General features: G+C 35.8%; 1 protein-coding gene across 1 annotated transcript in view; it reads left to right on the forward strand.

The window, feature by feature from the left end:
* The first annotated feature begins 1979 nt into the window (after positions 1 to 1979).
* Positions 1980 to 24676, forward strand: part of LOC106080168 (tyramine/octopamine receptor-like) — a 284539-nt gene continuing 261842 nt past the window's right edge. The window contains exon 1 of the mRNA XM_056012526.1: positions 1980 to 2219. The gene's annotated coding sequence lies outside the window, so the exon portion shown is untranslated. The remainder of the gene's footprint in view (positions 2220 to 24676) is intronic.

The raw sequence follows: 24676 nt of genomic DNA on the forward strand, positions 1-24676 counted from the left end.
AGCCCCAGTGTATCTCAGGGACTATTCTTCCCCGACCTCAAACAGAAAGGCATGAAATAGCGCGAAAAAAAAATGATTGGTCCAAACGCACAAGTCTATTATTGTATCCTTGACTATATAAGTCAAAATAATTGATTCAAGTACACTTAATATAAACTTTGTTTCTAATGAAGAGCTTTTAACTTTAATTTTTAAATTATAACTGTGGACTGTTTTTGGTAATAACTTAAATACAGACTAGGCAACCTGATATCAAGGGCTCTCAAATGATGCATGCTTCAAGTTTCAGAAGTGTGCTTCAATTCTTTTGATTTGAACTCAACTTTGTTTGTTTGAGACCGCTCTGTGTACATACATTCTCCTACGTTACCAGGAATGTAAAGTTCGATCATGATTTGAAACGAAATGAAGTGACGAGTCTGAAAGTCGTCTGGAAGTATAGCAATACACAAAGACAAGGTGAGGGTCTCAATTAATATCTAACTAAACTAAACGTCAAGGACTTCTGGAGCGTGAGACACCGAGCGTGAGACACCGAGCGTGAGACACCGAGCGTGAGACACCGAGCATGAGACACCGAGCGTGAGACACCGAGCGTGAGACAAAGAGCATGAGACACCGAGCGTGAGACACCGAGCGTGAGACACCGCGCAATATTTATTTTCTCTGCCTTCTTGATATGTTTTTTCTAGCCTTAAATTCTGGACACATACTTTTCATCCGAATCATCATAATAATATATATAAAATTAGAATAAAATAATAATATTTCTATATTATCCTCGATGTTTGTTTTTTTTTATGACAGAGAGAGAAAGAAAGTAACAGAGAAAAAAGGAGAGAAAGAGAAAGAAAAAAGGAGAGAGAGAGTAAGTAAGAGAGAGAGAACAAAGGAGAGAGAGAGAGAAAGTGATAAAGAAAGAATGAAAGAGAGAGAGAGATACCTACAGACCCAAAAATTAATGTCCTCATATTGCGGTCAATTTCAATGACAAAGGAACAAATGAATTAGTGTCATTCTTGTATCTGTTTTATGGTTGGTGATTTAATGGTCAAACGTTACAATCGTGAAGCCTAAGTTTTAATGATTCTTTTTTTACCTTTTTATATATATTTTTTTCTCGGCTACTTGTCCAAATAAATGTAAACTGTTAGAAATGATGTAACAAGCAGCATTTCAGATTTGATTGTATTTCTATTTCTTAGGTTCACATTACCAAACCAGGCCGAGATGAAATGGACGAGACCTTTACAAGACAGTCTGACTTAAACATTTCAATGCCGACTTGCGTTAGGGGTTTCAATCTTTTTTGAAAATACCTTTCAATAATATGAAATGGGTGGGCTGGGGGCTGGAGGCAAGTAGAAACCATTGGATCGTTGTGCTGGTCGATCAACATTCTTGTATTCTCAATGGACATGACAGCTTCACATAGATCCAATGAAATGTCAGCTTTGATAGTCTGAAGCTACTGATATCTTCCACAATTTCTGTACTTTTAATTATCTCTTGGTTTCTCGGACATGGGGTCCTGGGTTCGAATCTTTGTGAAGACTGGGATTTTTAATTTCGCGATTTTCAGGGCGCCCCTGAGTCCACCCAGCTCTAATGGCTACCTGACTTTAGTTGGGAAAAGTAAAGGCGGTTGGTCGTTGCGCTGGCCACATGACACCCTGCGCGTTAATCGTTGGCCAAAGAAACAGATGACCTTAACATCATCTGCCCTGTAGATCGCAAAGTCTGAAAGGGGAAATTTACATCACATTTTGAGCCATACTGTTAAGAATAAACCAACTACGTTTCTTTAGGGTAAGTGAAGGGAGACAACTGTGTCGCTGACCACATTTATGAATGAACAAATTGTGTGTGAAACAAATGACGTGTTTCCCCGCGTGCATCGACCAGCACGTGAGCGAGATTGGTGACGCGAGGATTGTGAACAGCGACGCTGGCGGGTAAGTTGGTAAGCAAGCGTCATAGTTGAAGCTGTATAGACGTAATTGTCCCCCTTTACTTTTATCATTGAAAATTAATACACAAAATAAATGCTTGTGTCAATAGACACAATAGTTATCTATCGTGCCAATTCTTTCTATTGCTTTGAAATGCTATAAATAGTTTATCGCGCTATAAAAAGCTCCACAGTAACAAGAGGAGATAATTTCGCACTATTGTTCTCATTGGAATGTAAACGTGACGTTGACAGTTTGATCTGCAAGGTAAGCTGATCTTAATCTTAACGAGGGAGATGAAAGAATACACAGGGAACGTTAATTATAAATGAACACAAAGGAATTTAATTACGCCGCTGCTTAGGTCATTCACTTGTCTACAGTGTTATAGTCTATGAAGACAAATTGTAAGCAAGCCAACTACAAAGACACTGCTGTATAGAAGTACAAAGCTTCTTAATGTGTATTGATTAGTTTGGATCAATCATGTTATTCAATTTGTAATAGATCTTGACTAACAATAACAAATCTGCGCGATTAGAAATAGACTATATGGAAAGGGGGATATCTGGGTGATCGCTTTTTAAATGTATTTGTTTTTAAAAAGGGAACGACCAGTATTCGAACCTATGAGCTAAAGCTTTATCATGCTTCAAAAACCAACCCAGTTAGTTATCTGCTAGCAAAGAGTCTATGAACTTCGAAGATTGTATAGTTATCTAAAGTTTGTATTTCATGTTTGTGTTTACTAAGCCTCAGTCAGTACTATTTCTTTCCCTTGTTAGAGATACCGAACAAAGTAATTTATTACCTATAGTTAATTAACTAATTTCTTTTTTACTTTACTTTTGTGTTGTAAGTTAAAAGAAATAATTGTACAAAATTTCAGCTTGATCCGCGATTGGGTGTAAGAGACATAACGCGTACAAACTTTTGGCCAGACAGACAGACAGACAGACAGAGTGAGTTGATAGAAGCTTTGTAAAAAGTTCCTTGTTTAGCCTACTTTTAAATGCACGCTGGACCTCTAGTGGTATATATTCAAATCCTACTATCGCAAACACTGTTCATTTTTTCCCAATGCACAAGTATATAGGGCCGGATTTAAGGGAGGGCATGTGGGGCTACAGCCTTGGGGCCTCCACAAAAGAGATAAAAATAAACTTTTTTCAAACTTTGGTTTTTCGCATTTTCCGGCTTGTAGCATGGTAGAATAAGTTGATACAGTTCCGGATTAAAGACAGCGCGTTAACCATGTGCCTTACTTCCAAAAACTCTCTTTTTTTTAACTATTAAATTAAATTTCTAAGAACTCTCATTTCTTTCTTCTAAAATATAACTTGCTTTTAGATAGAAGTATTTTCATTCATAAGTGGATCTTTATTTAAGCTTTCGAAAAATTGTAGGAGCTTCTTTAAAAGTCCTGCTTCGGGGGCATATGTATACTTAGATCAGGCCCTGTATGTATTATACGTATTTATTGTATATAAAGATGTCCTAATATTAAGCAAATAATAAAAACGTGACCATGTGTTTGGAGCATATGTATAGACACAGAAAAAAACAATATATCCGCTAATTAGCGTTAATTTATCGGAAGGGTCCTAAATTTAAAAAAGAAGGGAGTTTGTTTTACACACAAACTCATGGGCAGACCTAGCAGGCCAGAGGAACTGTTAACATTGTACACAAACATGTTTTTATAAAAGATTCAGACAAATTCAAAACATATTTAAATTGACTAAGCTTAAGCTGACATTCTCTTCAGAAGTGACAGGATACACTTTCGAAACACTGTTCAGCATAATTACCACATGTCCTTCTTAAATAAAAGTGCATATCTACGAAAAAATAGTTTGCATTTTTAGTGTGGAAAAGAGTTCGCATTTACAACACTTTATGTGGCCATAGCAAACTACATAAAGGTAAAGGTCAATCGGAATTTCAGAAGCATCGTAAGAGTTTTACATCAAGAAAAAACAAAGCACACGTTCAAACACGAGCAGACACACACACACACACACACACACACACACACACACACACACACACACACACACACACACACACACACACACACACATATATATATATATATATATATATATCATTTTCATACATCCTTAGATGCGCAAACGCATTCTCATGACGTCTACAACTCGCTATCCATCTTATTTAAAAAAGGCAAATCAAATAGAGTCAAATAAACGAATGGGAGGCGCAGGCCGATGCACTGTGCATGAGACATTGGCTTTTTCAAAAAATAACATTCAATGTCTTTGAAAAATAATAATTGAAAAAAAGTTAAAATGAGATTGGTTGTTGTTGAATACGACTCTTAACATTTCGTTTTGTTACAGAAATATAATTAGTCTCTTGCAAAGCTAAAAAAAAATGTTAGTGAGAAGAGAGAAAAATAAGTAGGCCTGTTACTTTTCTTTTTTTTTGTTTTTTTTATTGTTAGCAGTTGGATGACCATAAGAAAGTGAGTTCTAGGCCAATTATACATTAGGAAAATCTGAGACTGGGAAAGGTTGGGGAAAGTCGACTGGGAAAAACGTAATTGGGCTCAAAACTCATCTCATTTATTTCACTTATACTTACATGTTTTTTTTATCAATTCTAGAATTTTCATCCATAACTTAGATTAGTGATCTCTTTTTAATAACTAATATAACTTATATTAAGTGACATATTTTTTAAACACAAATTGTGCCAATTTGTCTTTAAATATACCCGAGATCCATTGCCCAAATCTATCCTAACAAGATAGAGATAATAGGGCTTGTCTTTTGAGTCTGAAAATTAAGGAGTACAGTGTTTTACGTGGTGACGGAGTCCCAGCTGCGACCTACATATTGACACATCCATCACAGACACATCCGTTGTCCGGCGGTGGTCGATTTAAGTTATATTCTTTTTGCCGTCTACGTTTGTCATCGACAGTGGATTGTCTTTTGGTCTCGAAGGTGTATCCCGCGGCTTTTAGAATAAACCTCCAGCTGTCTCGTTCAGACGCCGCCTGTTGCCAGTTGCTCTCTCCTATGTCAGTTAGGCTAACACCATAAACAGTTCACTACTATACATAGAGACGCTTCGGTCAATTGCTATGAGTTCGAATCTTTCTGAAACTGAAATGTTTAAATATATTCATTACTTTACGTTTCATTTAAGTTAAAAGAAAGATGTTAAAAATCATTAACACATATTTTTTTTAAGTCAATGGGAATAGTTATAAGCAAGATTCTGAATTTTTATCATTTTGTATACTTTTTGTATGAATTATTAGACTAATAGTCACTTACAGTACTTTGTGGATCTACATTCAATACTAGTAATCTTAACAACATACTCAGCACCACGATGACAGATGTTAGTATCTAAAGAACAGTGTTGACATCGTCATGACAGGTTTTAGTACCATAAGTTAAGGAGAACTTCTGCACCGGGCTCATGACTATTTGGGCCAACAGGAGCCATTGAAAGAGTCTTTTATTAGGTTAAAGAAAAAAACATAATCATTTGATAATATCACCGCAGGATATCGCACTATGACTTGTAAGAGTCCTAATTGTAATGTACTGAAATGACACTGTTCCTTGGGTAAGGTGACGCATTCATTGGAAATTCTTTTATGCCTACAGGTTGAGTCTATTTGTTCTTTGTCAAACTCTATCTTCCAGTTTCTTACGGTAGAGAGAGAAAGAGAGAGAGATAAAGAGAGAGAGAGGAGAGAGTGTGTGTGAGTGTGTGTGTAGGGACCATCATATTTTTAAACTCATGCTAACGTACCCCCCCCCCGGTTCTCCAATGGCCTGTTGGATTTCTTTTGTTTTTTGTTATGCAACTGTTGGGTCTTAAAATGCACTTACGTATGTGTTAAGCCCAAACGATGGGTAGGCTTATGATATGAACATATTTTTGTAACTCATGACCAATGACATGGGTCAATAGGAAAACTGGTTATCGAATAATAAATATCAATTAATACTTGTTAACTGTTTAGAAAAGACGCTTTATCTTTCCTTTCTACCTATAGAATTTTGACTGAAATTTTTGACTTTTCCAAATACCCAAAATATTTATGCGTAGTAAAAAAATTAATTAAATATGCACATTTTATGCACATACTTATAAACCATTTAAAAAACATGCTTAAACTGGCAGTTTGTGATATTCGGTATGTATAGTTATGAGCGAGCACAAAAATACACGTTACGTCTCCCTCTTATAAATGTAGTTTTATAAGGTTTAGTTGTAACGGCTACTGTTGTTTTAAAATTAAGTATTCCCATTATGCACATACGTATAAACCATTTCTTAAACAAAATAAAAAGGGTAGCTCGTATAGCGATTCATTGATAGTATATCCACTATTAGAGGACAGAAAAAAGATTTACAAAAGCAGTTGACAAGGATCCTGATAAAGAAGATGACAGTCCAATAGGTGTTTCAGTTTATTCAATATCACTATTGTGAATGTGATCTAGGTGTTAGTGTGTCAATCATGGAATGTGTAGGCACAACTGACTAGCTAAGGCCCTCTACTAGTTTTCTGAGCAAATAAAAAAAAAGAAAGAAAAAAAGGAAATTGAGCAAAATATAATAATTAATTTAACAAACAAACAAGGTTTATATAAGGGAAAGAACCGCACAGTTACTGCGATGTATGTCAATAGTGCAATATTTATCTACTTTTTATATAAAACAAAATTAATTAATAACAACTAATTAATAAACAAAAATGGTTTATTTTATTACTGATTCATGTGTTGTCATCAACAATGCATAATTTCAACTTGATCTGTTTATGGAGTGTGTGTGTCACTGTGTGTGTGTGTTTCTATGATGAAGGTTGGTAGAGGTCAGCAATTGGCTGGTGGCTATGTAAGGTGAATGGTGCTAAATAAGTGGCATTGTCGTCAGCGGTCTTAATATCGACAGAAGACTCCGCAATGCTAGAAAGAAAAGACGTGTTGTTTTTTTTTTTGTGATTTGTTTAAAATACTATTTTTAGATCATGACTCAAGTCTACTACTCTTATTTAATTTGATCTCAAGTTACATGTGTCTAATTGTAATTAAAAGTTATATTTAGTATTGTACACAAAGATATTATTCAAGTTATTTCTAATTTTACAAATTAAAATGTAATTTGCCTACAGTGGTTTAGTTATCTACCAGCAGTTTGGTGCTACAAGTCAATGACGAAATAGCTAACCTCTTCCAACTGTTACCATAGAAACACACACACACTCCATAACAATCTGAAAATGGGAAGTGGGTTAAATAACGTGTACAAGCTTTGAACCAGACAGACAGACAGACAGACAGAATGAGTTGATATAAGCTTTGTAAAAACTAGAAATCTGTAGAAATATAAAAGCAAATAGAGTTGTAAATATTGATATAAATTACTACAATCATACAAATAGCAAACATATATTATCAGTTTCAAGAGACTGGGTCACCAGGTAATATGGGCGTTGTAATTAAGAGCTGAACTTGGGGGTTACAACTCAGGAGTAGCCTTATAGACTTCAAGTAGAAAAAAAAAAAGCTAACAATTGAAGTTTAATATCAACAATGTGTCATGTTCAATAAACAAGTTAATGAGGCCAAGTAAAGGTCGTGTCGTTGCCTCCCCTGAGTTGTGGTGTACTTCTAAGATTGTGATTGAACAGTCCCTGTCATTGCTGTCCACGTGCGCGATTTTCGTTAAAATGTCACGCCTGTCTCCCTTTGGGCTGTGTACTTTTCAATTAAATTTTGAGGCAGGACTTAAAGGGGAAACTGAAAAGTCTTGTGTCGGTCCTAGAAGGGCAAGGTGGCCAGGGAGCGTTGAACCATGAAGGAATGTAAGTGCGGTCAATGGAATAGAGGAGGTGATTGGTCTACATTTCATTGATGGAAATCGATGAGTAACTTTGTGTGATTGTTTTGCCTATCTATCTATCTATCTATCTATCTATCTATCTATCTATCTATCTATCTATCTATCTATCTATCTATCTATCAATCAATCTATCTATCTATCTATCTGTCTGTCTGTCTGTCTGTCTGTCTGTCTGTCTCTATCTATCTATCTATCTACCTATCTATCTATCTATCTATCTATCTATCTATCTATCTATCTATCTATCTATCGATCTAATCTGTCTGAATGTCTGTCTGTCAGTTTGTCTGTCTGTGTGTCTCTATATATCTATCTATCTATCTATCTATCTATTTATCTATCTATCTATCTATCTACCTATCTGCCTGTCTCTATCTATCTATCTATCTATCTATCTATCTATCTATCTATCTATCTATCTATCTATCTATCTATCTATCTATTTATCTATCTATCTATCTATCTACCTATCTGCCTGTCTCTATCTATCTATCTATTTGTCTTTTTGTCTGTCTATCTGTCTGTCTGTCTATCTATCTATCTATCTATCTATCTATCTATCTATCTATCTATCTATCTATCTATCTATCTATCTATCTATCTATTTATCTATCTATCTATCTATCTATCTACCTATCTGCCTGTCTCTGTCTATCTATCTATCTATCTTTCTATCTATCTATCTATCTATCTATCTATCTATCTATCTATCTATCTATCTATCTATCTATCTATCTATTTGTCTTTTTGTCTGTCTATCTGTCTGTCTGTCTGTCTCTGTCTATCTATCTATCTATCTATCTATCTATCTATCTATCTATCTATCTATCTATCTATCTATCTATCTATCTATCTATCTATCTATTTGTCTGTTTGTCTGTCTTTTTGTCTGTCTGTTTGTGTCTGTCTATCTATCTATATATCTATCTATCTATCTATCTATCTATCTATCTATCTATCTATCTATCTATCTATCTATCTATCTATCTATCTATCTATCTATCTATCTCTTATGTTACATGTGTATACACCGTTAGTGTGCGGCTCATATGTTTCCTCTGGTATCTCCCTCAGTTTATCTTCACTCAATTGACATGCACTCCGCCTACGTAGCTAACGGTTCCGGAGAGATAAAGGGAGAGAGAGAGAGAGAAACAGAGAGAGAGAAGAGAAGAGAGAGAGAGAGGGGGGAGAGAGAGAGAGAACAAGAATGATGGCATTTTAAAGTTTAAGCTCTCCATGTCTAGCTTCCTTTTGTTTCTCAGCCCCCACCATGTTTCTCCCTCCACCCTTTAAAAGGAATTTGCTTTATGGGGATGTGCCTCCACTACCGGCGCCACCATACGCCACTCTTCCCTCTGCGCCTTCTCGGTAACTTATCGACCAGAGTCGTTGAGGGGGACGTTAAATTTGTTTGTGGACGGATATTTTTTTGCTTTTAACAAATTAAACTGTAGACCTTTAAAGTCTGGTTCATGTACAATAGGGAAACATGAGCCAAGGATGTACTTTTGGCCTCGTTTGGACGGGTGTCTGCCAGTTTCTTGGTTCCTTTCAGTATGTTGTCTTTGACATTTAAAATGTCTCAAAATACAGTTCCAAACATCTTCTGTGCTGATCGTATGATAATCACAAGAGTGATCACTAAGAAGTTATTTAGTCTAACTTGGAAACAAATTCTGTTTTGAAAGTCTAGGTTATTTTCTTTTTTACTGATGCCTTGAGCTTTTGTATTTTCTTGTCGATAAATATTTATTTATTATAACAACAAACAAAAAATATTTATTTACTTGTTTATTATAAATTATACATATACTTCTTATTATGTTCATTATGAAAGACTAGAGAATAATACAGTTTTACGATTCTGAATCTAGTCTTTATTTTTAAAACAATTGACATGTTCTTGTAGGAAGTTTCGCAAATTTTATAGTGAGGTCTACTTTTATTTGGAGGAGGGGGAAGGACGAAAGAGGATGTTCTATCTACGCATTGGGTGACATCAACCCTGGTGTCCGCATTGGGTGACACCAACTATAGTGACGCCACTGCTTCCAGTCACTTGAGGTACAAGACTAACGTTTAGCTTTTGTTCTTGTAATCATGTAATAGCTCCACACACACACGCACGCACACGCACACATACACACAGTTTCAGTGTCTCAGATGACGTTTCTGATTCAATATTATTGGCAGCTTATTTGTGTGTTTGCTTTAAGTTGTCTGTTGAAGTTGACTTCGTCGAACGAATAGTACTAGATGAGACTATGTCAAACCACTTGGATAGATTCTATTTACTGGTAGAGAAAGGCAAAAAGTATACTGCGAACTTTTTCACAATTCAGTGACCATGTTGTGAAAGACGAGCTCATTTCGGTTTTTATTTCCTAGACTTGTTCAATGAACTAAGGAAACAACAATCTAAGGAAACAATAATCTAAGGAAACAATGAACTAAGAAAACAATGAACATTAGGGAAAAACAATGGACCTAGAACGTGTCAAATTAAATTTGCATTTTTTGATCAATGGAGACTAAAGTTTGAAGGTCTAGTGTGTAAGCATTGTAAGACCAAATGCAGCTTAAACCCTATGACATCAACATATTGAAGGTCATTCTCTCTCTCTCTCTCTCTCTCTCTCTCTCTCTCTCTCTCTCTCTCTCTCTCTCTATATATATATATATATATATATATATATATATATATATATATATATATATATATATATATATATATTAAACACAATGGAACCCTATAAGCTAGTTTCACAATCACGTTATTGTTCTCTGCGGACCTACATGGAAAGTAGATCATTACATTTGTATTTCTCATATCTGCTAAAGTCCTAATAAACTAAAAGTACTTTTTGACAAATTTCGAATTTCCATTCGTCAATATGGTGTTCTATGCATGTAGTAGATTAACTCAGAATCATCTGTTAGAATGCACATTCGTTATTTATTAAGATTTATAATTATACACAGCGGTAAAAACTATTAAATAACTGATACTTTCTTACGCACTAGAATCTTACACAGTAATATCTCAGTGGCACCAACTAATGAATTTGTTAATCTATATATATAATTCTCTTCATGGTTCAAGAGGTTGGACACCAAGTAATGGAAAGTTCATTCTTTTAAATCTGAAAGTCGGACGGACTAGAGTTACCCCACGTAATTTTAGAGGCGAAGAAAAAAGAGGGGGGGGGGGAGAGAACAAGCAGTATTCAACCGTCACTAAATAGTAGGGCCGGACTTAACCATTGTGACTAAGAAGTCATGGAAAGAGAACAAGTAATCTACTATGTATTCACCCGTCACTAAATAGCAGGACCGGACTTAACCATTCTGGGGCCCAATGCGAAACGGATTTCGCGGGGCCTAGTTTGGGTAGTGATACGGATAATAAGTGAAAATTAAGAGTTTGTATTAGAAAATGTATTTTTCTTTGCATTTTTATTCATTCTTTACTACGCACAGAATATAATAATTCTGTTTCCTACATAGATCACGCTCAATAGCAAGAATTACCAAAATGTTTCAATCTATCTTTGAGTATTGTTGATGTCAAGTAATTTTTCTTTAGTTTGAGGCGCGAGAAGTAGATTCCACAATATCGACTAATGCATAATGCCGTTTTTTTTTAATCTCGCGTATAATAGGCGTTTTCCATATTGAATGACACGCCAAAATGACAATTTTTGTCTATATATTTCAGGAGATGTGTATAAATTTTCAAAAGATCTTAATACTTTCCGGATATTTTTAAGACTTTTTCGTATATTTTGCTATTTCAGGAGATTAGCAGGAGCTCCTGGTAAATCAGGAGGCCGCGGAAAATCTGTTATAAGTTATAAAATGGTTTCAATTAATAATTTATACACCTAGAATTAGCGCGGGTCCTATAAACGTGCGGGGCACACTGCGGAGGCATAGGTTGCAGAGGCCTAAGGCCGGCCCAGCAAAATTGCGGCAGTTCGACTAGTTATAAATGCTTTGCCAATGTTTTAAAAGTCTCCATTAAACTGAATAGGACTTAGTTATTCTTGTGGTTGAAAGAAGTGGACAGCCAAGACAGTTGATTATAAAGGCAAAGTTATTTCTTATATGGTTATTAGAAATTTTGTTGCAGGTGAAGATTTTCATACAGGGCGGAAAAGCTATAAATAGCGATCTATATGGTGTATCCGGTATATAAAACAAAGGTATGTGTTTTAAAATGAAAATATAACTAAGTATGCACTTTTGATCACTGCAGACACAAACTGTATGAGCTCTTTCGTTCGTGGCACAAATTAATTGAAACAGACAACTGAGGAAGTAGCAGAGTTTCACTGTATGACTTAAACTTTATTGAAACACCAGCCACTATCAAGCGGAAATAGAGAGATTTGATAAGACGCCTTCAGATCTTGTTAACATTACGTAGTATCACTGAGACTTTACAAAGGACTATGAAGTTTGTCTACTTGATATATAGAAGCAGTTGCTGTATGCCCTGATCTATATAACTTACTCGACAACATAAGAGAAGAAAAAAAATGAAGACATTGTGACCCATGTAGGTTAGTTGTATAACAAACACAAAAACAAAACACAAAAACAGTCACCCCCCCCCTCCCCAATTTTGTTTTCTTCTTTTAAAGACACACTACTAGGAAGGAAAACAAACTCTTGATCTACAGGCAACTTTGTCAATGTCTAGATTCAGTAAACGGAAAGGTGTACACATTCCAACGAGACTTAGCGAGAAGTTGATTAGTAAGGACACTTAGAAGTAGGTGGAATATGCAATGGGATTGGATAAGGATGGCGCTACTTTCAGCTACTGCCTTTGATAACAATAAATCTAGCTTTTCTTTCACAGAACGGACATGAGAATAATCTGAACTGGAAATACAAAACTAGGCCATAGTAAATAAAAAATTAAGAAAGGAAAAAAAAAGCATATGAAATTAACAGTAAAAATGAGAGAGGTCCACATATATAACATTTCAGAAAGTTGAGACTGAAATAGAAAATGAAAAAATAAAAACTGAAACTTAAATTATAGAATTAGAACAATAAACATAAAAATATGAAGTTACAAAACAAAACATAAATATAGTTTACAAAAATATAAAAAGAAAAACACTAATTCAAATTTGTCTTTCTGTTATAACAGTATTGTTTTTTTCGCTCTAGGCATCAGTTACCACTAATAGTTTAAAATATTTTTTTTCCACTACATATTTTTTTTGTGTTAACTTCCCTACTAAAACTACAGATAAATAATACTAATGCTTTCAAACACCATCAATGTTTTAATCAAGTGTTCAAAATCTAGGACAGAGATTATAAATTCTTTTTCAACTTCTATATAGATTGAATTATTAAAATTGAATTGTGCGAAAAAAAGCTAAAAATTAGGGACTTGAACCTCTTATTTTAAAGTCTCATACTCTACCAAATGACAAAACTTGTATTATTAATATTAGAGGAATTATACACAAAAACTAATAATAAGGATTGTCTTCGAGTCCGAAGATTAATGAGGAATGCAGACCCAACGGTGACCTACATATTTTGCCACATCCACGGCAAGTATAACCATTGTCCTCCGGTGGTCGATTAAGATTTTCTTTTCCCCGTCAGCAGTGGATTTTCTTATGGTCTGGAATGTGTATCCCGCGGCCTTCGTGAGTGACCTCCAGCTGTCTTGTTCTGAGGCCGCTTGCAACTTGGTGCTCTCTACTATCTAAGCTGGTCTTTAAAGCGTTTCCGTGGGGCACCTCTGTTACGTCGACCACCTTTTAGCTCACCAAAAAAAACAACAACAACTGCTTTTGGCCTACACAAAAAGCAAAGTTATTAAAAACTGATGTAAAATCTTATACTTTTCAATAGCTCTATACAAACAAAGTTTAGATCTAGATTACCATGCCTCATGTATACTTTGGCTATATGTTGGAATTGTTTTAGATCTATACATCACGCCCATCTAGATCTAAACGCTTATTATAAATAACAGACGTTTCATATAGTCGTAATAAAAGAGTACGTCTGATGTCAAAGACTTCGTGTCTAGGTCTTAATTATTTTCATTAAAATTAGGCCTTTAAGATGGAGCTAACAGGAAGAGCTAATTTGGTATCTTGTCGTCTTTATAAAACATTGGGTTGAAATAGCGAAAGTAATGGAGGTAACTAAACATTGTGCGCCCAGTTTCTTGGTTGACTTCAAGGATTTGATCAGTCTTTACGTTTCATTGAATGGTTGGTACTGTAAAAATGTTCAAATATAACAGATAGATTCTAGATTAATGATTGTACGAAGCTCACTTGAAAGACTCCATAGTGCCATTAGAGAATGGAATGGGTTGCCTGAATCAGCCAGGAAAACCAACGACTTAGCAGAGTTTAGGTCATAAATCGTTGATTAATATGCATGTCTAGATCGACACAATAAATATGCAGTAATTAACGTCTGTAATAGATAAGATGAGATAAGACGCCTTGCAATAATTAAGCATTACAAGAAATGAAAATAGTGAGTAATCGTAAACAGCCATCAGTTTCCATAGCGTAGGAATTGTTAAAACAACAACTTCTTAAATTATTTGTTTTGTCAATTCAGTCTGCTAAATGGTTGACCAGTGTGTGACTAAGATAAGAAAGAATTTCGTGGAACAATCTGTTACACACCAGACAGGAGAGCTCTAGTCACCTTGATCTGTTTAAGTCTCTGTAATTTGTTTGCATCGGAATATAGTCTATATTGTATTGTGTTGTTGTCTGTAATTTGATTCTTGCAGGCTATTTGAAAAGTTTCTACTTGATACATACATTAATTGGATAATAAAGATTATTATTATTATATAAATGTCCAATGCATATATATATATATATATGTCTAAGCCATTGATCGTCATTAATTTCTCCACATGCGCACGCTACAAGATTACATTTTACCATTTACTACATATTATGCACTTTGAAAAAGTAAGCACTTTTCAAGTTCGAAATGACCAGCTGTACAGTTTCTCAAAATCGATGTTTTCTTTCTTAATGTTTAAGTAAAATACAGTCAGAATACAGTGAGAATACAGTGAGAATAAAGTGAGAATACAGTCAGAATACAGTCAGAATCCAGTCAGAATACAGTCAGAATACAGTCAGAATACAGTCAGAATACAGTCAGAATACAGTCAGAATACAACTGATACTTGTGAACACAGCAGAATACTTTCAGCTCTTCACTCGAATTTTTAGTGAAATTATAAAACTGATATTCCCTTTTTTTTCTACAATAAGCGGAAGAGCTGCATCAGTAGCGTTGCTAGGAATTTGCCATTATTTTGAGGCCCCGGGGGCTTGACCTCTCTAGGAGCCCCCTGCATTTTGACATTCAACATCGTGACATGAGATAATACAATTTAATATTATTTGTAAAAAAACTCGAACTTTCATTAGAAGTCCCATCAAGTGGGATCCGGGGGGGTTTTCAAATCTCAGGCCCCCTCCGTCCAACATAGCTACGCCACTAAGATGCATGATTGTGTGGAATTGGATGTACTCAGGTTTTACAGTGTAAACTTCACCTAGATCTAAAATTGAAAAGCCGAAGTCGAAGGGTTAATGTTAGACTACTGCTTTTGTATAAGGTGGTCATGATGTTAAGGATACTAGAATTCATGGGTCAAATATACGTAACGTAGCACTAGTAACAGCTAGTTCTCAATAGACTGTTCGTTACTATGAGAGGCATTGATCAAGTTTTGGGAATAATAGCAAGCGTTTCTCACATTGAGGATTAGTCTTGGAAATAGGCGCCATGGCTATTTATAGACATAGCTTGTAATGGTCAGCAAGTGATGTGACAACATGGTCAATGCTCTATATGGTCCAAATTCTTTGCAAATTAATCTTTAGTTGTTGACATCATATAATAATCAAGTTTTAAGATATTTATCAGTTTTTTTAGACATATCTTATCTTTCAATGTCAAACACTTTTGAAGTTGTTGGCCTTTAATTGAACTTGGCAAAAGCACTTCCCTTGAGACGTAAGTTTTATAAAAAACAAAAAAAACTTCAACTTAAGTGAGACAAACTATGATCTATTTTAAATCTAGAAATATTTCAAATATATATTTAGAGCTAATGGTATTTGTTGAGCAGAATGTTGGAGTCTTAGTTGTGAGTGTAAAGAACGCTGAAACTGAACAGGAGTAATAGGTGGGGGGTAGTCTTCAATAAGAGAATACATACATGTAATAGTTTTGAATTGAATATACGATCTAGATCTACTCTAAATAACACACTATCGTCATCAACATCAACATCTACAACAAAACAAATTATCATTTCCAGCATCAGTCACAGCAATAACATCAACAGCTGCAACATTAACTACAGCAGCAGCAAAAGTTGCAACATCAATAAATAAAGTCAACGTCATCAATAACAGCAGCAGATAAAACAGCAGAAAGACAACAGCATTGACAGCAGAAACAGCACAATAACAAGAAAATTAAAGGATGATTGGCTCAGGCCTTTTCAACCTGACTAGGATTCCCTTCGATGGTACCCCATGCCCAGAGGCGTAGTTAGGGAGGGGGAAGGGGGGCACGATCCCTCGGGCGCAACCCTGAGGGGGCGCCATACGCAGCCTATATTTCTATGTGATGTGCATGGAAAATGGGTCGGGGCGTAAATAATGCACCTTGCCTCGGGGCTCACTACGCTTCTGCCTCTGCCAATACCTTTAACTAGATCAAGTAGAAATTTGCGAAGGATCGCAAGGCAACGAAATGATGAACAGAGCTAGGTCTGTTGAGTTTGGATTGGTCAGTGGTGTACTGAAATATTACAGAACGAATCGCAACCTATGACTCATTAGGTCTTCTGTGTACATTCCACCTGGCTATTCATTCATCTGTTCCCCATTATGATTCATGTCAGAGAAGTCTACTTATAGACAAAAGTACATTCATTAGTTGTTGCTAAATATAACTTCAGTACTTGAAATAGGTTGAAGTTCCCCTAGGTTGGTGCAATAGTACGAGGGTAATAGATCAAAACTCATTTGATATAAAGCGCAATATGTAGACGACACGTCGCGTTTATTTTAGAGCCTTCGGTCTAGATCTGAAGTTTGTATCTTATTTTAGTAGTGGTACTATTCATTTCATTTGTAATAGTGACTTAAATTTAGTAGTGACGTCATTGACGTGCAGACGGTTCAGTAGTTGTTACATTGACATGAACTCATTAGTGCCAGACTCACCAGCTGTATTGATCCCATAATACTTCAGACTGATACAGAAAAATAAAGACACACAAGCACTTTACAAACAAATCTTTGTAACTTTCTGTTATTTGTCATAAAACACATTAATTGTTTTTTTTCCAATGAGAGTATCTTATGAAATACAGACATAACATCGAGAAAAACAAAACATGCTGATTACATCATACGAGTGTTCCTAGGTAAATCTAGTTATGCATGTTAATCAATAATTTACATTCTGCAAAGTAATTGGTTTCTGGGCTGAATCGGGCAACTCATTCCATGCTCTTATAGCACTAGGGAAGAAGAAGCATTTGTACAAATTTGTCCTAGCATATGGAACAAGGAATGTGCCTCTATCTTACATGGGCGTAGCCCATATATGTGTGTGTGTGCGTGTGTACATATTAATCTTTATTACATTCTGAAAAAGTTTACTGTAGGTTCTTGCTAGAGTTAAGGGAGAAATTGTAGACTCCCCCTCCTTGCTAGTAATAGGGTCAGTGCTCCCCCCAGCGCCGTCGCCAAGCACTATTTCCGGAATTGAAAGCCAACAAAATGCATATTCTGAGTATCTACAGTGCATTATCCTTCTATTAAAAACTTTTATTTCAAAAACCTAATGTGCTATCTTACTGACTTAGATCCTCCCGCGCCTTTCGGCACATTGGGCGTCAAGCTGTTTCCACAAAAATCTGTCACTGGCAATGTCTGAAGCCTCTTCCCACCTGCTCTGAGGACATCCATGAAAGTGTGGCGCCAAGTTGTATTAGGATGTCATCGCAACTCTTATTACGCGTAATTCACTCTGTCGGAGAACTTGTCTCGCAAACCTCATGTGACGCTCTGTCACAATCTTACTAAGGGGTCGACTCACGGTTCTGCATAGGTTTTTCTTGATTGAGACCCGATCTCTATAACTGACTCCTAAAATACGTGTAAGCCATATTTGTTATGCCACATTTAGTCCTTTTCAATTTCGCAGATAACTATTCACTGCACCTAGTAATGGAGCCCAGCCACTGGTAGAAATGTGTAACCTCTCTTGGCTACCCTCTTGGAATTAAGTGACTGTTGTTCGCTTTAGATTTTATATCGAAATGGGAAGTTTTATTTTCAAAATCATCTTTTTGAGGTTTTTAAACTCTGGATTTTTTTAAAAAATTTTTTTATATTAGAATTTAAATTTAGAATAATATTGAAGAAAGAGGTTTTCACCTAAAAACTTTCTGTAGGGGGATTTTAAACTAAAAACTATCTAAATGAGAGGGGTTTAAACTCAAAATAGGCTACGCTCATTTTTGAGGGTGTGATTTCCTTTTTTTTTATATTGAAGAGGTATTTTTCAGCTTCAAACCCCGCTGAAGGGGGTGTGTGTAAACTTAAACCCTCATTTGGCTACACTCATACCATTTTGAGTGTGTAATTTGCTTTTTATTTTATTTAAGAGGTATTTTTGGCTTCCAACCCAGCTCATAGCATTTTGAGTAAATTTTTTTTTTTATATTGAGGTATTTTTTAACTGGAAATCCCGCTGGAGGGGAGTTTCAGACACAAAACCCCTCATGGATACGCTCATAGAATCTGGTGACTGATGAATGGACAGTCTTATATCGAAGAGAGTGGATTTTATCGTTTATTTCGGAGGGGGTTTAAAATCAAAATCTTCCTTAGCTATGCTCTTGGAATATGGGGATTGTCCTTTTCCTTTTTTTTTGTTGTGTTTTATAGAACAGAGGGATTTAACTGCAAAACCCCCTGATATGGGGTTTTAAACTAAAAAACCCTTTGGCTGCTCTGTGGCAAGTGATGGTTTAGTATCAAAATCTCACCTAAAATAAACAAAATCAAAGAAAAAAATCAGTAACTAAATTTCAAAACATCCCTTCTGGCTACACCCATGCTATCTTTGTGTCTTTCTGTGTATTTTATTAGGTTTTGTTTTGTATTTGAAGATTATTGCTTGTTCAGTGTTTTTTATATAATTAATTACTACTTTACTTTTAAGTCTTCCAGCCTGAAGGCTTTCTAAATTAAATGATTTTACTAAAGGTGTTACTCTAGTCTAATGTGAATATTCGTTTGTTATAAGTCTCACTGCTCTATTTTGTGTCTTTCCAGTTTCTTAATGTTTTCTTGAGTAGAGGGGGTCCTAAACAGAGGATGCTTATTCGACTTTTGACTTAACCAAGTTTAATTTTTTTTTATATTTATGTTCTCATTTGATTTGTAGAAATAAACCCTAATGCTTTGTTTGACGTTTTAATAATTTCATCATTATGGGGATTCCGTGACAGATTTTCATTTATAATAACACGTAAATATTTTGCGTTTTTAGTCTGTGTTACTGGTTTGCCATGAATAAGATAAGTGGAATTAATTTGTTTTAGTTTTTTTGTTACTCTTAACAACTGATATTTTTCTGGGTGGAAAGACATGCTCCAATTTGATTCCCATTTCTGTTATTCATCTAATTCTCTTTGTAAAATATCTGTGTCTTATGTTGTTGTTCTATATGTTATACAGTCCTTGGTACTCTGCCCTGGTTAAGAGATGTCCGAAAAAGTGTTTTGGACACTGGTGCTAGCTCATTGCTTAGTTCTTTGAGTAATCTAGCTGGAATACCATCAGATCCTGACGCTCTATTCGGTTTAATGTTCGCTAATAGTTTTCGGATCTTGTTTATTTGTACTTCTGTATCTCCAATGTTGTCTACTTGGTTCACATTAAGTAATATGTCTGAGAATGCTCAATCAAAGGATTTATTTAGGATGTTAGCTTTAGTTTCATTATCATTATGTTTTAAGTTATCTTCTTCTTTTAATGGTGCTACTCCTGTTGTTTCCATTTTCTTAGACGTAATATACGACCATAGATCCTTTGACATTACATTGTTTATGTATTTATTCTGCAGATGTCTGCTTACTTTTTGAGTTAGGTGTTTTAATTTTAATTTACTTTTTATAAACTCTTTCTCTCTTTTTATATTCGTTACTGCTTTTATCTGACTGTGTATTAGTATTAGAGTAAAGTAAAGTTGACACTTTCAGACCTTGCGATCCAGGGGGTGGATGATGTAAAGGTCATCTGTTTCTATGGTTACCATGGTAGTCATGTGGCCAGCACAATGACCAACAAGTTTTACTTTCCCAAACTAATGTCAGGTACCCATTAGAAATGTGTGGACTCAGAAGCACCATAAAGATCCCAAAGTAAAAATCCTATTATTCACCAGGATTCGAACCCGGGACATATGGTGTGGAAGCCAAGTGCTTAACACTCAGCCACCGTGCCTTCAGCTTTATTAGTGTATTATTTAGAAACGTTTTCCATGTATCGCTAGACTAACAAAAAAAAGAAACGTTTCATAAAGTTACCTTTAATGTTGGACTTTGTTCTGGGCTAACTTCCTAAAGAACCAGAACAAAGTTCTCCAGAAATAACAAAAAGAAAAAAAAAAGGGGGGAAGATAATTCTAAAAGGACACTGGCAAATTGAAGTGGGTAATCTCATAGACCAGGGGAGACAAGAAAGTAAAACAAATGCAAACATAATATTGACACATGTGGAGAAAGAATTAATTGGTAGTTTCGGTCAATAGCCTCCAAGTCATCACTTTGTGCTGACCAGTAGTCGGAAGAAGAAAAAGTCACAAGCACTATTGTGTTACTATAAAAGAACCTGTGCAAATAGGAATCGATTCTTTGGTATGGTATTGTAATTATGCATTCCTACCTAATGTGAATAAATGATGATGATTCATGCTTTGATAATTACAAGGCAAAAACTTAGTACACTCTTAAAGACGTAAGCTCTAGTCCAGCTTTTTATCTTTCGTATTAACTTATAAGAATGTGTGAAAGGGAAATAATAAATGTTTGTTTTTGTTGATGTAGCTAGTTTTGGAATAACCTTTGCTCAACTTTGTCAAACTTGAGCTGAAATGTTATTTGATATACGCATTAATATCTACATGTCAACTATCATCTATTTATCAAATAATAGGTGTTTTCAGTAAACAAATCTATGTTTTCAGGATTCAGTGACTTATGTCTAATTTGGTCGTAAACATAAGTGTTTATACAAACTATATAACGTAGGGCAATGTTTCCTAAAGTGCGTTATGCTAACCCGTAGGGACACGCGTAGAGTTTAAAGAGGGCAACGTTGTACCTCATTAAGTATGCAGTTTTTCGTTAATACTCATTCATTATGTTCAGTTGCTAAATACTTTTCATTATTTCTAAACATTAAGTCGAAACATCTCTTCTCAGATTAAAATGAACAACCGCGGAGCCAAAGCTGATGATGATTGGTCTAAACACAATGTCCTCCTTCCCGTTGATCCAAATCAATGTTATTTAGAATAGAACTTACATTTATTTTATCAACAATTTTATTCTTCTTTTATTTTATATTTGATGTTGGCCTACCAAAAAAAAAATTTAAAAAAATCCTCGTTATAAAAAATAAATCCATTGGGATTTGGACCGGGGTGGGGGGGGGGGGGGGGAGCGAGGAGTATAAAAATTCTAGAAGGGGTACAAATAGGTCAACAGTTTGGGAAACACTGACATAGAGAATAGGTTTGGATTGAAACATCTGGAATGCGTGTTGTTATACTTGTCATTATGTGTACAGACTCAGGTACGCCTTTTAACAATGTCACCTTATTTTAAAGTCATTTTGACTCTTCGATCTCTCGCGTTCTTCTTTAGTACACGGTCTTTGTAATGCACGTCAAGTAGCTTCTCGGCTTCACGGATCAAAACTGAATTCAAAGCCAAACACGAGACTACTACTAACTGTATTACTGTGATTAGTATCAGTCAGTGATGCTCAACCTTATTCGGCCTGCGGGCCATTTTAAATTCCGACAATCGTGTCTCAGGCCACATAAAGAAAATGAAATTAATTGACCATATTTAAAATATATATATTTTTTGGAAATATTTTTTAAATTTCTTGTTAGAGGGGATTATCTTCGACGCTTCGGCGGGCCGGATGGAACCACGTCGCGGGCTGGATGTGGCCCGCTGGCCGTAGTTTGGGCAACACTGGTCTAAGTTATTAAATTGCATAAGTTATACGTTATTATATAAGGTGAGTATAAGACTGAACGATTAGAAACTCTGCATATAAACTATTCTTCTCTATGTCTGGGTGGTCCTTTGATCTACAACAACTTACTCACTAACACCGGCCTGTATGTTATTCTTTCTCCTCCTCCGCGCCAAACAATTGTTCCTCTCCTGTTGGTCTCTGTTTGTTTAACCCACATGTTTTTAGAGCCCGTTTGTCTCTCCAGTCGCCCCCCCCCCCCTCGTAACGGCTTTTTTTTTTGTCCCGTTTTTTTTTTTAACTGGACATGCAACTGGCACAGAAAGTGCCCAAGAAGTAACTACTTCAGAGTGGATGCAGTTTTAAAACTAACAAATCAACATTTGAGGACCAAAAGATTTCTTCACACAATTCTACTATTTGTTATACCAACTGAGGCTAACTAAGATCCTTGCGTTAATCGAGACCTAACTGCTCTTTTATCCAATATAATTCAATGCTACAGGACCTAATAGTATTCTGGCGGGAAAAAAAGCGATTAAATTGACAGTCAACGAATCACGTCGCGGGCCGGTTGTGGCCCGCTGGCCGTAGTTTGGGCAACACTGGTCTAAGTTATTAAATTGCATACGTTATACGTTTTTATATAAGTTGCGTGTAAGACTGAAAGATTAGAAACTCTGCATATAAACAACAAAATCTTTTTCTTTTTTGGTCGTTTTAGTGAAAAGAATGATAAATATTCTAATGCTGTTTACTACACAGTTCGCGTCCTTAAAATAGCACAAGATTTATTTATAAACCAAACAAAAACACTTGAAATAAAAAAAAAGATGGTAGATCTTTTCAATGTTCTTTCCAATGTCACTTACTGACTCTCTGACTCCGCAGATCTACATGACCCCTACTTGTGTTTGTCTTGATTTCCTTTTATAAATAAATCTCCTTAGAAAAAAACTTTCAAACATTTTCCTAGTCCGTGTTGTTTTAAGTGAATCCTGCAACTGTCCCTGTCTCTATCAAGGTCATCCTTCTCGATACATTGTAGTGGTTGCCTGGTCACGTGGTATGAGCTCCTGCCGTCACTATGTTCCCGGTTTCGAACCCACCCTATCCCCTGCACTCCTACAGGAGGTTCTGACTAGGATGTAATCATTTTTCTGAAGAACATCTGAAATATTTTTGATAGAAAAGGTCAAAACCAGCTCACCAGTTCATGTGGCAGGACACATCCAGCTCATCAGATCATGTGGCAGGACACATCCAATTCATCAGTTCATGTGGCAGGACACATCCAGCTCACCAGTTCATGTGGCAGGACATATCCAGCTCATCAGATCATGTGGCAGGACACATCCAATTCATCAGTTCATGTGGCAGGACACATCCAGCTCATCAGTTCATGTGGCAGGACACATCCAGCTCATCAGATCATGTGGCAGGACACACCCAGCTCATCAGTTCATGTGGCAGGACACATCCAGCTCATCAGATCATGTGGCAGGACACATCCAATTCATCAGTTCATGTGGCAAGACACATCCAATTCATCAGTTCATGTGGCAGGACACATCCAATTCATCAGTTCATGTGGCAGGACACATTCAGCTCATCAGATCATGTGGCAGGACACATCCAATTCATCAGTTCATGTGTCAGGACACATCCAGCTCATCAGTTCATGTGGCAGGACACATCTAGCTCATCAGATCATGTGGCAGGATACATCCAGCTCATCAGTTCATGTGGCAGGACACATCCAATTCATCAGTTCATGTGGCAGGACACATCCAGCTCATCAGTTCATGTGGCAGGACACATCCAGCTCATCAGATCATGTGGCAGGACACATCCAATTCATCAGATCATGTGGCAGGACACATCCAGCTCATTTTGCAGGCCTTCAAAAAACTTCAACAAACTAAATAAAATTTCTGTTCGTTTTGAAAACGAGGTAAAGAAATAATTATTAAAACAATTTCAATATAAATCTCTTTTTTTTTAAAACCAAATAGATCTTTTATATTAGTTCTACATTGATAATAAACATATTAATACTTTCATTATAGCACTAAGCTGTTACCTTATGGAATAATGACAGAGACGTAATTGCTTCACGATTGGTTTGGTAAATTTGTTTAAAATTGTTTTGTGAAAGTTGAACCCCACACTTTTTATTTTTACTTCATTAGAGTTATAATCAAGTAATTAAGTACCTATCAGAAGTTGAATCCATACTTAAGTTATTGGCTTACGTAAAGTAATAATAATGATGAAACTACAGACTCGCAGACTACACAATTTCAAAATCTTATGAATATATCAGTTTCATAGCGCTGAATTCCCACTAGTTCATCTACACACACACGCACGCTCAAACACACGTACACAAAACTAAGAAACACTATTTTAGACCGTATAGAATTAAAAAGTAGAAAGGAACGCTCCAGCCAAACTCGAGGTTTCAATTAGTTTTGTGCTTCATCAAAAGACTTT

The sequence above is a fragment of the Biomphalaria glabrata genome, chromosome 15 (assembly GCF_947242115.1).
Source record: "Biomphalaria glabrata chromosome 15, xgBioGlab47.1, whole genome shotgun sequence".
Lineage (NCBI taxonomy): Eukaryota > Metazoa > Mollusca > Gastropoda > Planorbidae > Biomphalaria > Biomphalaria glabrata.